General features: G+C 39.1%; 1 protein-coding gene across 6 annotated transcripts in view; it reads right to left on the bottom strand.

Moving 5' to 3' along the window:
- Nucleotides 1-13635, bottom strand: part of dlgap4b (discs, large (Drosophila) homolog-associated protein 4b) — a 111518-nt gene that overhangs the window by 37790 nt on the left and 60093 nt on the right. For all 6 annotated transcript variants that reach the window (XM_036002166.1, XM_036002164.1, XM_036002163.1 and 3 more), the window contains one exon: nt 3839-3887. The gene's annotated coding sequence lies outside the window, so the exon portion shown is untranslated. The remainder of the gene's footprint in view (nt 1-3838; nt 3888-13635) is intronic.

Raw genomic sequence — 13635 nt, 5'->3', positions numbered from 1 at the left:
CTCAGTTTGAATGTTCAGACTTTCATATTGTCATTTGATATTGAATGAGATTTAGAGTTACTTGTATTGCACTCGCTCGGAATGCTTTATCAAAATGTTTCTTTCAAATAAAGCAGAGCACTTGATTGTTAAATATGACTTGTAGAACCATTTATTGTAAAGCTACCTGGCCATGATGTGAGGAGTAAAAATATTGTTTATCATCTTTTTTTTGGGCATTTTTAGGCCTTTATTTTCACAGGGCAAATGAAGACATGAAAGGGGAGAGAGAAGGGGAATGACATGCAGCAAAGGGCCCCAGGTCGGAGTCGAAACCGCGGCCGCTGCGTTGAGGAGTAAACCTCTATATTTGTGTGCCTGCTCTACCAACTGAGCTAACCCGGCAACATTGTTTATCAGCTTTATAAGTTTTTTCCCCATTCTGTTAGTGGGGCATGTTAATCTTAAAATATATTAATCTCTCTCTATCGCTCTCTTCATTCAAGTTCTTTGCATGGTGTTCCGTAATACCTTTGGCTCATGAGAGCCATACGAACCAGAAACAAGTACATTCTGCCATTATGTAAAAAACATGAGTCCTGTTACTTCTTTCTTTTCATGTTTTAGTACCCGTGGAATTGTGAATTTAACACACTGCCCCAGGGCTGAGATTTTACACAACTCAACATTTTTGGGATTTACAACTAACATTTGTTAATGTATACAACAGCTGTACACAATAAAATGAAGTACTATTGTTCTGTTGTATTGTTACATGGTGTGATTTATATATTGAAGGCTGTGTAGGTTTCACTACATTATAAGTCTGCTTAATCAACTGGCTCCCATGTGGTTTCCTTCCCACTGAGGTTTTAATATCACCACTGAGACTCATTAGCTTGTTAAACTGCACTGACGCAGGGAATGTGGATTTTCTTTGCTGATAGGACTTCAGAGACAGAGAGGATGTTGACCTTGACACAGTAACACAGAGTGAAATTCATTTTTTTTTTTTTTTTTTTTACATGTTCTATTCAAAGTGTGAGTGGGTTGTGTGTTTCGCCCTGGTATATTAGAAATTCTGAAAATAAACAGATTTCAGAGTTAACAGCTCATCTCATCTCTGGGAAACCAACGATTCATCTATGCTTTTTAGACATCATAAATAACAAAAGGTAAAACAATATAAATGTTTGTTACAGCATATTAAAGGCAACAGCAAATGGGATGAAGCATTTCATTATTGTTCAGAAAAGGATAATCAGTTTATGTTCCAAGTGTAGGACAGTAAGAGCACTTCTACGCTACCCTAGTCAGACTAAAAAGTGTTTCCATGCCAGCTACTTTCTGCACACAGAAGAGGCTTTTTAATAGCACAGGATGAGCACTTCATAATGCAAGTGCGTAAAGAAACGAGAGGAGGGAAGGAGGGAAGAGACAAAATAAGATGTACACTGTGATTCAGGGAAATTGCCACAGTGTCCCGCTCTTTGTCTGCAGAAAGCTAGGAGAGAGTAATGCATCAATCACAGCTGTCCTTTGCAGCCCTGCTCTCCAACCTACATTCTCATTCCCAGAGTGCGCTCAGCTTTGATCACAGTGTTTCAATATTGTGTTTGTATCCTTTCTGTCTTTCCTCTGCGACGCTATTATTGATCTGATTATCACCTGGCAAATGCTACGTGTCTTACTTTGACCTAAAAAAGAAAGCACAGATTAATCTGCCATAGAGAAAGTTGTACAGTTAATTTGTTATCAACCTACGGTGCACCTTTTGGGCATGGTTACTGTACAAAAGACGGTGTCAAATGCAACCTCCAGATCCAATTCTAACACCTCTAGCGTGGCCTATTGTGAGTGTGATATCAGCTACACCCTCTCATCCTCCTCACAAGGGAGACTCCCATCAGGGGCCTTATGGGAAGGATTGAGGGGAGTCCCGTGATTGGAGCCTTCTGTTATCTCCTAACCACAGCTGGCTAGACGGACCCCTGTTTCTGCAGAAAACTGGCAATATGTGTGCACATGTGTAGATGCTGCTGAGGTGTACATGTGCCTGTGTGAATGTCAAAAACTATATTTGTATGCAAATGCATGCCTCAGAGTGCATGTGTGTACATGTGATATAGGAGGTGTGGGTGCAAATATTTGAGAGAAACTACAAAGACAGAACATTGTGTGTATAGGTGTGTGAACTGTGAAGGAATGAAGGACAGAGGCTTGACATTGAATATGTGGCTGCATGTAAGAAGTGGTCATGTTTGTGGGTATAATCCTTAAATTGAAACTGGTGCAGTATGAATACTGTTTCACATTTCCATTAAAATGACAGAATGGAGAAGAAGCCATACATAAGGCCTCCCAAGCCACTTTCAAAAGGCAGATCTACATGTTTATGGCTTGGATTTGTACAAAAGTGTACATTTGTACATTTGGATTTGTACATTTGTGCTTTTTCACAACAACCTAACAAAAAATAACATTCACTCCTATAACAAACATAACATAATCCTGCAGACACAATGTTCAATGATCTGTGAAGTATTACTATCATGTTTCCCCCTATTTTCTTATTGTAATTACATTGTTACAATGTACAATTACACCACACCAGGACTAAAAATCCCCATCTTCTCAAGTCATTTCTGTGTAATTGAGACCTATAAATCTTAATTTCTTGAAATAAGTGAAAAAATCGCCAGTGTTGGAAAAATATTACAACCTGTTTCCTCTACAAAACAAGAATTTTCTAGATATGAGTGTCTCAAAAAGGCAGGTTGATACAGTAGACAACAACAACAAGCGGATTGGCATTGGAAACAAGCTGAAATATTATTTCTGCACTGGCTGATCTTTTAATTCCTTTAAGAAATAATCATATAAGCCAAATTGTCCTCAGTTCTAAATAACGTTTTAGCAGCTTTACGGTCATTACTATATATTTGTTTTACAGGTTTGGTTCAGTCTCAATTCTTTTCAGCGAATAAGCTCTGATAAACCTACTGAATGCTACCTGACCAGCACTTAACAGCCGACAGATACAGTAAGCAACTAGCTGGTGAACATAATGGAGCTTTTACCAGTTAAAGAGTCAGATATTTCCCTCGGAAGTAAGGGGAGACCAAAACAGGCCGATAGCGAATATTGGACTCATATTTACCAGGTGGGCAGAAACTCCAGATGACGCTCATGTTATGCTCTGTGTCTGCTACTTGTGTAAATAGGAAAGTTAGAAAATACACTCACCATATCAAATTATATAAGGTGATAATACTGTGAAGGCACTATAAAACTCCTGTACACTTGTTCCTAACATCTCACAATCTTAACCCCAGTGATTCTCTGAAAGCTGCAGCTTCTTATCTTTGCTGTAAGCAGCACTGACTGACTAGACTGCCTCAAGAACTGCTTGAAAGCCAGGTTTCCAGGTGCACCGAGAGCCGGTCCTGCTGGGTTTTAAATGCATGCACAGAAGCTTCTATAAAACCTGCTGGAAAGTCTCACATCCTCATCCATTATTGATAGCGCCTGAAGCCTTCCTTGTGCTGGGGATGACAAACTGAAATCAGAAATGGCAACTTCGTCTCATAATACTGAAGGAATGGTTGTGTTTCAAATGTGAATTTGACTAGCTTGTCCTGCAGTGAGTCATCCTTTGATGATAGCGTGTTTGCAGGGAATAGCAATTGGCTACAAATAAATAAAGTCAGTGGTGATTCCTGTTCCTGATGGTTAGTGAGGAGCACAAAGTTAAAGGTTAAGGGTCCAAGGCACTGTGATTACATAAGTGTTTTAGTTGGTTTAATTAATTTAAAAGCAACATCATAGGTTGAGTGCTGAGGTCAGGCAAAGGACTTACATTTGTAGCTCATTTCTCAGAAGCCTCGATCTGAGTAGGAGGAGGTTTCCTGAAAGAGATACGAGGAAAACTGTGTCAGCATTTATGTGTGTTACAAACCCATACAAGCGTGTCATGCTTTACTTGTTAACCAAAAAGAAAACCTGAGCATCTTTTGCTACAGACACACACCCACACATAGCTGAGGATGAGGCTTTGCCATGCAGCATTGCAAATTAGGTTAAAATGATCAGATTGGGAACCAGTGCTTGAGGGCAACTTGTGTTCAGGCTCAGGCCAGCAAAGTATCAGCGAGCAGCTCCACCTTGTTGTCTACTTTACACTTCTCTGCCCTACTTTCTCTCTCTCTCTTCCTCCTCTCCCACACCTTGGAGGGTAGTACAAAGGCACAGACTCGCTTTAGCACATTTCAATCACAGCAGTAAGTCTCCCACGCATCCATATTCCAGTCGCTTTTATAACACCTGCAGTGTTACAGAAGCTATGACAATGTTGGATCAGGGCTCTTCTCTGTCAGTCGTACACTTACCATGTGTCCTGTCCGATAACACTACAGAGTCCACACTGAAGAGTTAAATCAGTGCTTGGACACAAGATTGTATGTGTGTGTCGCTGTGTCTTTGGACATCTTCAGTATTTATTTGTGTGTGAGTGTATTCTTGTTTATTATATTTTTTCTTGATGCCTCTGGTAAGTGTACATCCCACCCCTTTCAAACACACTTTCTTTTTATGATTTCCTCTGTCAGAGAAGCACTTCTCAGTACCAACTACAAAAGGCCCATACTTTGACAAGTGCCATCTTCTGTGGGAGAAAGATTTTCTGAGGTCATACGGTACATCAAACTGCATCCAGGCGCTCTTATTTTGCATTATGGATTCCTCTCTTCCTCGGAAATTCAGTAAGAAGACACCTTTGTTCATCAGTCTCACAAGCACTCATATATACTGTGTGTAGAAAGGTATAACTTTGATGTTAATATTAAAATGCTGCTGTGTTCAGTGCTTTACTGTTTTATTCCTATACACATATCCAACTCACAGCAAGAAAACTGTTGGATAGTCTCTCTGATATTTTGGGCATTCATCTGTTGGTAGTCTTTGATGGTGACAAACATACAAAATACTCAGGAGAGTAGATGGCACATAAACAACACACGTATTCAATGCAAAAGAACGAAAAACAGTGTCCACATAGGAACTGTTCCTGTTTTAAAATGCACATGGCACAAAGATAAATAGTCTCTAGTTTCTAATTCTACACACAGATCTTTATCAGTTCATGTTGAGCAAACACAACCGCAACTCTCTGCATATCCATCAATATTTATAGTATGGTAATTACACTGCACCTTTCAATATTAGTAGGACAAAGTGCTTAACAACAAGTTTCAGTATATAGCTTCAACATGTGGACGGGAGAAGTTGGATATCAAACCACAAATAGCTGTGAGTCATGGGTGACCTACAGCCGCCTCCTCAGCCATCCAATCATTTATTTTTTGGGATGAGGATGAAGAAATTCGCACTATTGAAATATGCTGATGTTTGGTCAGAAAGTCAGCAAAATAAACAAGGTGCTGGGGCATCAAGTGCTTCAACCTAAACCACAAAATAGGTTCTTTCGCCCTGTCTTCAGAAAGCCTTCTAAATCTGTTACAAATAACTGTTCTCTGCTATCTCTAAATCTTCTACCTCTATGGTTAAGGTTTGGTTAGATTTAGGCCAATAAAACTAATTGGCTAAGGTTAAGAGACAAATAAAAAAACAACCAGAAAATGGTATCTGGTAGGAGAGAAGATTCACAGGTTTTTGACTCAACCATCCATCCGGTCCTCTTCTCTCATAGGTTTTGTGGCGCTGCAACATTGCACTACTTCCACATTTGCTTGTGAGTGAGAACAGTCATTATTCGCTGGTGAAATATGGTTGTTTTAAGGGTTTGAACAAAGGACCAATGCTATCTTTTTACTTTGTGAGTATGATATCTAACATTCAGAACTGTGGTTTTCGAAGGAACTTCTCAAAATATTTTGACACAATTTGTAAGAGCATACTTTGGTATCTTTATCTTCATTATGAGGGTGGAGGTGGAGGCAGTACAAACTGTCATGTTTCTTAGCCAGACCATTCAGAATGGTCTGGATGCACCATTCTGCCCTGAATATGAACAACCATTGTAAAACTGTTTCACCACCGTGGTTGACTTTGATTTTCAGGACAGAATCAACAAACACAAAACTCAAAAGTGTTGTGACCTTTTGCAATAAAATGTCAGGAAAAAGTGCACACAAACACACATACAAACACCTCTTAACAGTGTTAAAGGTCATCTTATGTCAGCTTCAAGAAGAAGAATGACAAGAACAAGAACACAGTCCTGTTAGTAATCATTTATATATATATATCACATTAATTATACACAGAGAATACAAGTGAATTTAAAGGAAGTAAGACTGCAGGTGTATAAGATATGAATAGTGAATGATAATGGGTAAAGCTGATTCTCCCTCACGTGTTCCACGTACAGCTGAAGCTACATCAGAAATCCATTAAGATGCTTTACACTTCCTGGGAGAACAGAAACTCACACAGTTTAAGCTCATTCACACAGCACAGATGAAGTTGAATTGAAAACAAATGAAGGGCACTTTATGGCGTTTTGGGGATTGAATTGGGAATGGGTTTCATGCCAAACCCCTTTTCTCTCACTTCATCACCTACTGCAGATTCAAAGGACAAATGTAAAACTGCACTTCACTACACCGGGTTGGTTGGGGCAAGTAAGATAAATTAGAAATGAGATTGAGGCATCAGGCCAGAGGGATCTGCTGATTGGGCTCTTCATTTAGGGAATGCAATATGAATGACTGTTCACTGGTTGTTGGAAAATCTCTCTCAGTGATAGACATTGGTCTGAATTGATAAACAATTACATTAGATTAGATGTTTCAGATTTTGCAGCTAAATTGAGTGCATTGATTGAGGATTAGTTTTTACCACAGCAGATGTCTCACAGCCGTACCAGCGTAGTTAAAAGAACATTTATTTAGCAAACATTTCTGCAAGATATACTGTAGTTCAATAAAGGAATTTTGATAAAGATTGGCAATACAATAGGGATTGATCCCGGGAGTCCTGTTTCCTGGGAGACACAGGACGCGCACCTAGCACCATCACTGGTACTTAATTAATGCAGTCCATTCAACGTTTTGCAATAAATTGTAACTGTAATAAGTTTAATGCAGCATACATTTCACTCATACTCAGGACATTTTGGTTTGGTCCTGTACTTTGGTCCAGACTGAAATATCTCAACAAATATTCAATGGATTTCCATTCAATTTTAGGTACAGCCTCACAGAGACACAAGCATGGCAGTAGAGTATTGTTAATCCTTTACTTGTATTCTTTTAAATCAATATTCTGTTCAGGGCATGCCCTTTTGGTTTTGTTCTCAAAGGTAAAAAAAATCACAAGGTGTACTGATCCTTGGCATGCTCTGGACTCGAGACTATAGACTCAAGATTGACTACTGTATATCATACATCGAAATATTGAGCAACTCCTCATTTCTCTCATGTGCACTAAACTCCTCCTTCCTTTTGGTTTACATGTCAAACATGCGCCAATGTTTTTTTGCCGTTCTGTAGCCATGCAAAGTTGATTGCAGGTCTACTACAAAGGTAAAACACAGTCTGTTTAAAGTGTAATAGTTTGTGGGTGATCTGAGTTTTCTTTCAAAACTTAGACTGTAGCTGATTAGTTACTAAACTGTGTCGCTGTGAACCAACCAGGTTATCATTGTTTTGTTAGTTAAAACGCATGCGTGCTTGCAGTTGGTAACTCTGTGCTTCGGAACACGCATTATCTTGGGCGCACGGTCCTTACATATATGCCCCCCCCCCAACCCACTTGTCTTAAATTCTTTCACTCACAACTCACTAAGTAAACTTTTCACTAGATACTTTTATACTCTTACTTAAGTAGTTGAAGTGATGGCAATTTTTTTCCTTCTAGTTGTACTTAAAATTTAAATTAAAGGTCCCATGGCACGAAAATTTCACTTGATGAGGTTATTTAATATTAATATGAGTTCCCCCTGTCTGCCTATGGTCGCCCAGTGGCTAGAAATGGCGATAGGTGTAAACCGAACCCTGGGTATCCTGCTCTGCCTTTGAGAAAATGAAAGCTCAGATGGGTCGATCTGGAATCTGCCCCTTATGAGGTCATAAGGGGCAAGGTTACCTCCCCTTTCTCTGCTTTGCCCGCCCAGAGAATTTGGCCCGCCCATGAGAAAGAGAGAGACATCATGGCTTGCAAACAAGCAAAGTGGCAGTTGGTCAAGGCCACACCCCCACCCTCCACCTTGCCCCCCCCTCTCCTCCTCAATAGCATTTAAAGCTACAGACACAGAAATGGCACATCCTAAGTAAAGCTCATTGTGGGACTGGCTCTAATGCCTGTAATTCTGCACCAAGGCTGAATTTTGTGAAAGAGACTTCAGATACAGTATTAGGGGACCACTGAGGCCTATATAAAAGCATCCATAAAGCAGCATGTCATAGGACCTTTAAGCAGTTTGGGGCTATTCTGCCTATATAAGACTGTGATAGGTATATGAGATACAACAAAGTATCATTGTAATACCACCTCTCTATTCTGGGCTAATTCCAAAATGCAGGGAAGAGAGCCAAAGTTGTCGGGTCTAAATTAAACAGTTTCTTGTCGTCACTTCTCAACCATGAAATCCAATTACTGCATGACCTAAAGGGTCACTATGTCCAGGTCCATTACCAAGCAAACGTAGATTATTCAAAGGCTCTAACTGTACAAAGTAAATTGTGCACATAGTCACATAAATGTTGAGCTAAGGAGGTAAAGGCTGGTGAAAAGGCCAACAGACACAAGAGTCCTTTTAGAAATCTGTTGGGCCATTTCATGAAGATGAGGACAAGAACTTCTCCTACTTATACAATTTGTAGTATTCAGTGAGCAGATGGGAGGCAACTTGAGTGTGACTGAAGATGAATTCCACAAGTTAGGCAGTGTGACAACGCTTTTGGACAGAATTACACGCTCATTCCAAAAATCTCTGCATGTTATAATTATGCTTATGACCCGGTAGCTGGCAGTGGATATGGCAACTGGATTAAATGTGGTCACTGCAATAATGGAAGTTGTGAGTGAGTGTGTGTATGTGTGTGTGTGTGTGTGAGTGTACAGTATGACAACAAAAAATATGCCAACATGATCATTTATTAATGTTAATTTAAAAAAAGGATCCTTTTGAATCCCTTTGACCGTGAAATAAAGACAGTTTTGGTAATATCAGTTTGCAACCAGCTTTAAAAAGAGCATTTGTAATTCCATGAAGAGCAGGATCTGTTCTGCTCATTTGGTGATCAGAACGAGATTGTCACAAGCTATTTGCTGCTGATGTCCTGGAAAGCTATTCACAACAATATTTTGTCCCTTTCTTTAAAATCCTTTTGCATCTTTGAGTGAACATCTGCCGCATTTTTCACAGTGATTTTTATGTGGTAGTCTTGTCTTTCTTTTCTCCAACTCTTCCATGATATTGTATTCTGAGGAATGCAGTCTGGAATTCCTCAACATGGTAGATCTCCCAGACGAGCTATATTCAAAATGTTAAACACACTCTCTTTTACTCTTTGGACCCTATCGCGCAAGTGCAACAAGTGCAAAGCAGTAAGTCTTGGGCGCACTGACTGTGCGAGCGTCTCTAAGCGCTCCTGCTATTTTGGTTTGTGTCGGTGCAGCAATGCAAAGTGCAAAAGGGCTGTGTGCGGTGGAGTATAGAACGGAGGGTGTGGTAATTAATAAATACACCCTCAGCCAGTCACATCACTGGTCTCATTGCTATGAAACAGCTGTGCCAATCACAGTGAGACATGATGTCGATAGCTCAACAAATGGAAAGACACTTCTTCAGGAACACACAGCATCACAAATCTGCAGCCATATATATAGAGTAAATATAGTATATATATAAGAATAAAACATGAAACATCAATTTTGCTCAAAAAGAAATTTGGAACAGAGGCAATGGCATACAGGATTAAAGAGTTGCTGTAATACGATGCCTCCCGCATAAACAACCGAGTTATAACACACCAGTCTGATGTGTATATAGGTGTGTGGGGTTAATTTATAGCAGCCTGGTGTCATTAGCATGTGATTTAATTGAGGTAAACACAGTGAACGGCCGTGCGTAATTCTCAAATCGGAGGCTGCAGACTTGTCAACATATGTGTTCTGCTGCCATCAGAAGGCTGCAGGGATTTAACGAACTGAAGCAGAAGGTTTTCATACGGTATAAAGCAGCGGCAGATACTGTAAGAATCACTTCATTTTTTATGCTGATTTAAACGCAGTTTCTGTTGGCAGAGGTTCTGAGACAGTTCATGTTAAGTTAGTGACAAAACTAAATTAGATTGTAACGTCCGGGGGCCTACTAACTACCACACGTCACTGAAAGCACAGAACTCCTCTGCTCTGCAGCAGATCACACTACTAACTATTTTAGTATTTGTTCTTTGAACTTCCCCCATGCTGTGAGCGAAGGGATGGAGTACAGAGAGAGGTGGAAAAATTGCTGGAGAAACAGCAAACACAGGCCGTCCTCAGGGCTAAAATGTCACACACAAGAGTAAGTAGAAAATAAAACTCTTTCAGTGGATGCCAAGTTTCTGCTCTCGGCTACCTTTACAACTTCAATGAGATGCCCTTTGGTTTCAAAAGTTCCAAATAAACCATTACGTTTACACGGATGCAGTCAATCAATTGGTCTTTCTCTTTGTCTTTTTATTAGATCTTGAATCAACCCACACAATACTCATACAAATATAGTAATTGAACAGTACCAGTATTCATTACTCTCTAGCTTCCTCAAGCATCATCACCCGAATGTATCCCAAACATGATCCCTGATGTCCCCTGACCTTATAACTCATGATGCATCATCAAATAAATACAATACTAATCTAAATAAATAAATAAATAAATAAATCAAATCACTTATATTGTACTTAGACAACTGCAAATGTCTTTCATTTTGATTTTAGACCTCCTGATACCTCCTATATTTAAACATTTTATGTTACGGTAATCATTTTACAAATGGACAATTTAAAAGGTGGCATGTTGCTTTAGGCAGGGTTTTCTATTCTGAAACAAATATTTTGGGGTAAATCAGTTTCCTGCAGATGCATCACCAACAGTTTCCTCTAGACAGAACTATAGAATATAGAATATAATTGCTTTAACCTTGTGTCAAGTCTGCACTTGATATAACTCTCTGTTGACCCAGTTCTTCATCAACAACCAAAAGGCCAGAAACTAATGTAGAAAAATGGTAACTGAGGAGCTAATTTATGTTTTGAGCTGGCCAGTCTAATTAGTCTAGGCGTCTAATTCCTCAGCAGATGAATCAAGAAATTACTTTTTGTATTTTCACAGACCCACAAGTATGGAGTGGCAGCATTTTTAAATTTTCAAGTATGTTTATCTTGATTCTAACCTGTTCCAATATGCCTTTAAGGAATACAGATATTTTGTACATATTTTGATTAAAACTGATATTAAATGATTGGCAAATCGTTTGTAGTACTCTTGTGGCTTTGATTTATATTTCTAATCATTTTATTTTAATGTTGTATATGAATTTATAACCACATTGGTGCATTAGTGAATAATTTTGGTTTTGACTACATTACTTCATTCTTTGACAATGCACTAAATTCAACTGTAATATTTTTTTTAAGAGTTATTATTATTATTATATTATTAAGAGAGGATGCAATATCTGTCTGTAAATCTTACAGTCTCACTCAATTTGTCTCCTACTAGCCTAACATTTTTTTCTTTGCCTCTGTCATTATTGGATGAGGAAGATTAAAACTGGTTGTTGACAGATTAGTTGGTTCCTTTTATTTCTTAGAATTAAAAGGTACCAGTCAATTAGTTTCCCAAATCAATAAGAGAGACCACTTACAGTAATTAGAATAAATTAGTTTTGAAAGATCAGTCCCTGGTCTTTTGTACTCAAGCTTTCCAAAACTCATTCTAAGTGCAGTCAATATGCAATTCAACTGTTTGTATAGTTTAGGAGTGGGCTGCTTTTAAAAGACAGAGCCTCAAAAGTTAAACTACATATGGCTCAGTTGTTTACTTAACACACTGCGAACACACATAGACCAACTGGTGGATGTCCTATTCAGCCCTCTGAGACAGGATTGATCTCTGTGTGTACCGGTTAGTGTTGCATATTGAACCTTACCTCCTATGTTGTATTCTGTATAAGTCTGAACGATAAGTATTACATAAATATGTTATGTCATAAATGTTGCAGTGTGCCTCCCTCAGTTGTACATACGCCAGAGAATCCATATATGTTTCAGCCGTGGACAGTCGAGTGGCAGACGGTGTAAATGGAGACTGCTGGTAAAATGCAGGCCAACTGCGAACGCAGCACGCTAGCTCTGCAGGACCTGGCTCAAAAGAGAGATGCACTGCCTTCAGCTAATATGCGTGTATACACACACACACACACACACACACACACACACACACACACACACACACACACACACATTTCTTTAACACACTTCTAGCAATTTGTGTATGGACACTTTGATTAAACAAAAATACACAAAACAAACAAATGGACAAAAGTACACAGTCACACAAACATGCATCCCATGATACACACTTACACATAAACAGACACACAACACCTCTCTCTCTCTCTCTCTGTATTTCCATTTCTCTGGGGCTGCAGCTTTAGCATAGGGTTAACAAGTCGAGGAGAGAGAAAATTAAATAAAGCCACACACACACACACACACACACACACACACACACACACACACACACACACACACACACACACACACACACACACACACACACAGTCTGGGACTCCACTGACAGATGGATAGCTGAAGCAGTGAGGGAGTGAAGGATGGAAATAGTGACTAACATTATCACAAATTTCCTCAGACTGCTTTTAAGTGTCAGTAACAATTTATCTCTATTGCCTGCCTCCATGTATGAGTATGATGTGGAATAAGGGATTATTTAAATCCCTACTTGAAATTATGTGATTACAGTAAAGGTAGTGAGATGAAATTGATGGTAATGAACCTTTCTTTCCATTTTGTAACTGTGAAATAATGTCGGACTGTGTTTATGTAGGCAGCGTTATGCATTAAGTGTATTATCATCTTAGATTCAGAAGCTTGTGTGTCTTTTTGTGAGTGGATGTGTTTGTGGTTGTGTGCTTATTTGTGTTTAATCAGGGATTAATTTAAACCGCTGCCAGTGTTTAATGAGGATAGCATCCAGTCTATGATTGATTTATTAATTTACGCCACAAACAGCACATACTCTAACCTGGGTGCTTTGGCTAAATGGACCACTGGCCATCTCTCACATATGTGAAAATAGCAGGTTCCAGGTGAAGTCTCATGTAGGAGAGACATGCCAATAATCTACAACTGGTCCTTGCTTTACTGCCAGAGTCTGAGAATATGACATATTACACATTTGTGAGTATAAGCTTGGGAACAAATCCCAGCCTTCTTTCCAGCTACAAAGCATCTGCAACATTACAATGTTTTCTTGTAACAGGTAGATATTTCACCCACAGGCATAATTCAGTGGGTTATGGGTTAATATTTCAATGAATGACACTGGTTTGTATCAACAGATTTTAATTATTAGTTGTAACAAGACTAATAGTCTACAGTCAGTCAGTCACTGTGAGTGCTACTT

Source organism: Sander lucioperca, chromosome 6 (assembly GCF_008315115.2).
Source record: "Sander lucioperca isolate FBNREF2018 chromosome 6, SLUC_FBN_1.2, whole genome shotgun sequence".
In the NCBI taxonomy this organism is placed as follows: domain Eukaryota; kingdom Metazoa; phylum Chordata; class Actinopteri; order Perciformes; family Percidae; genus Sander; species Sander lucioperca.
Note: the sequence above shows the minus strand (reverse complement) of the source record. Positions and strands in the feature narration are given on the sequence as shown.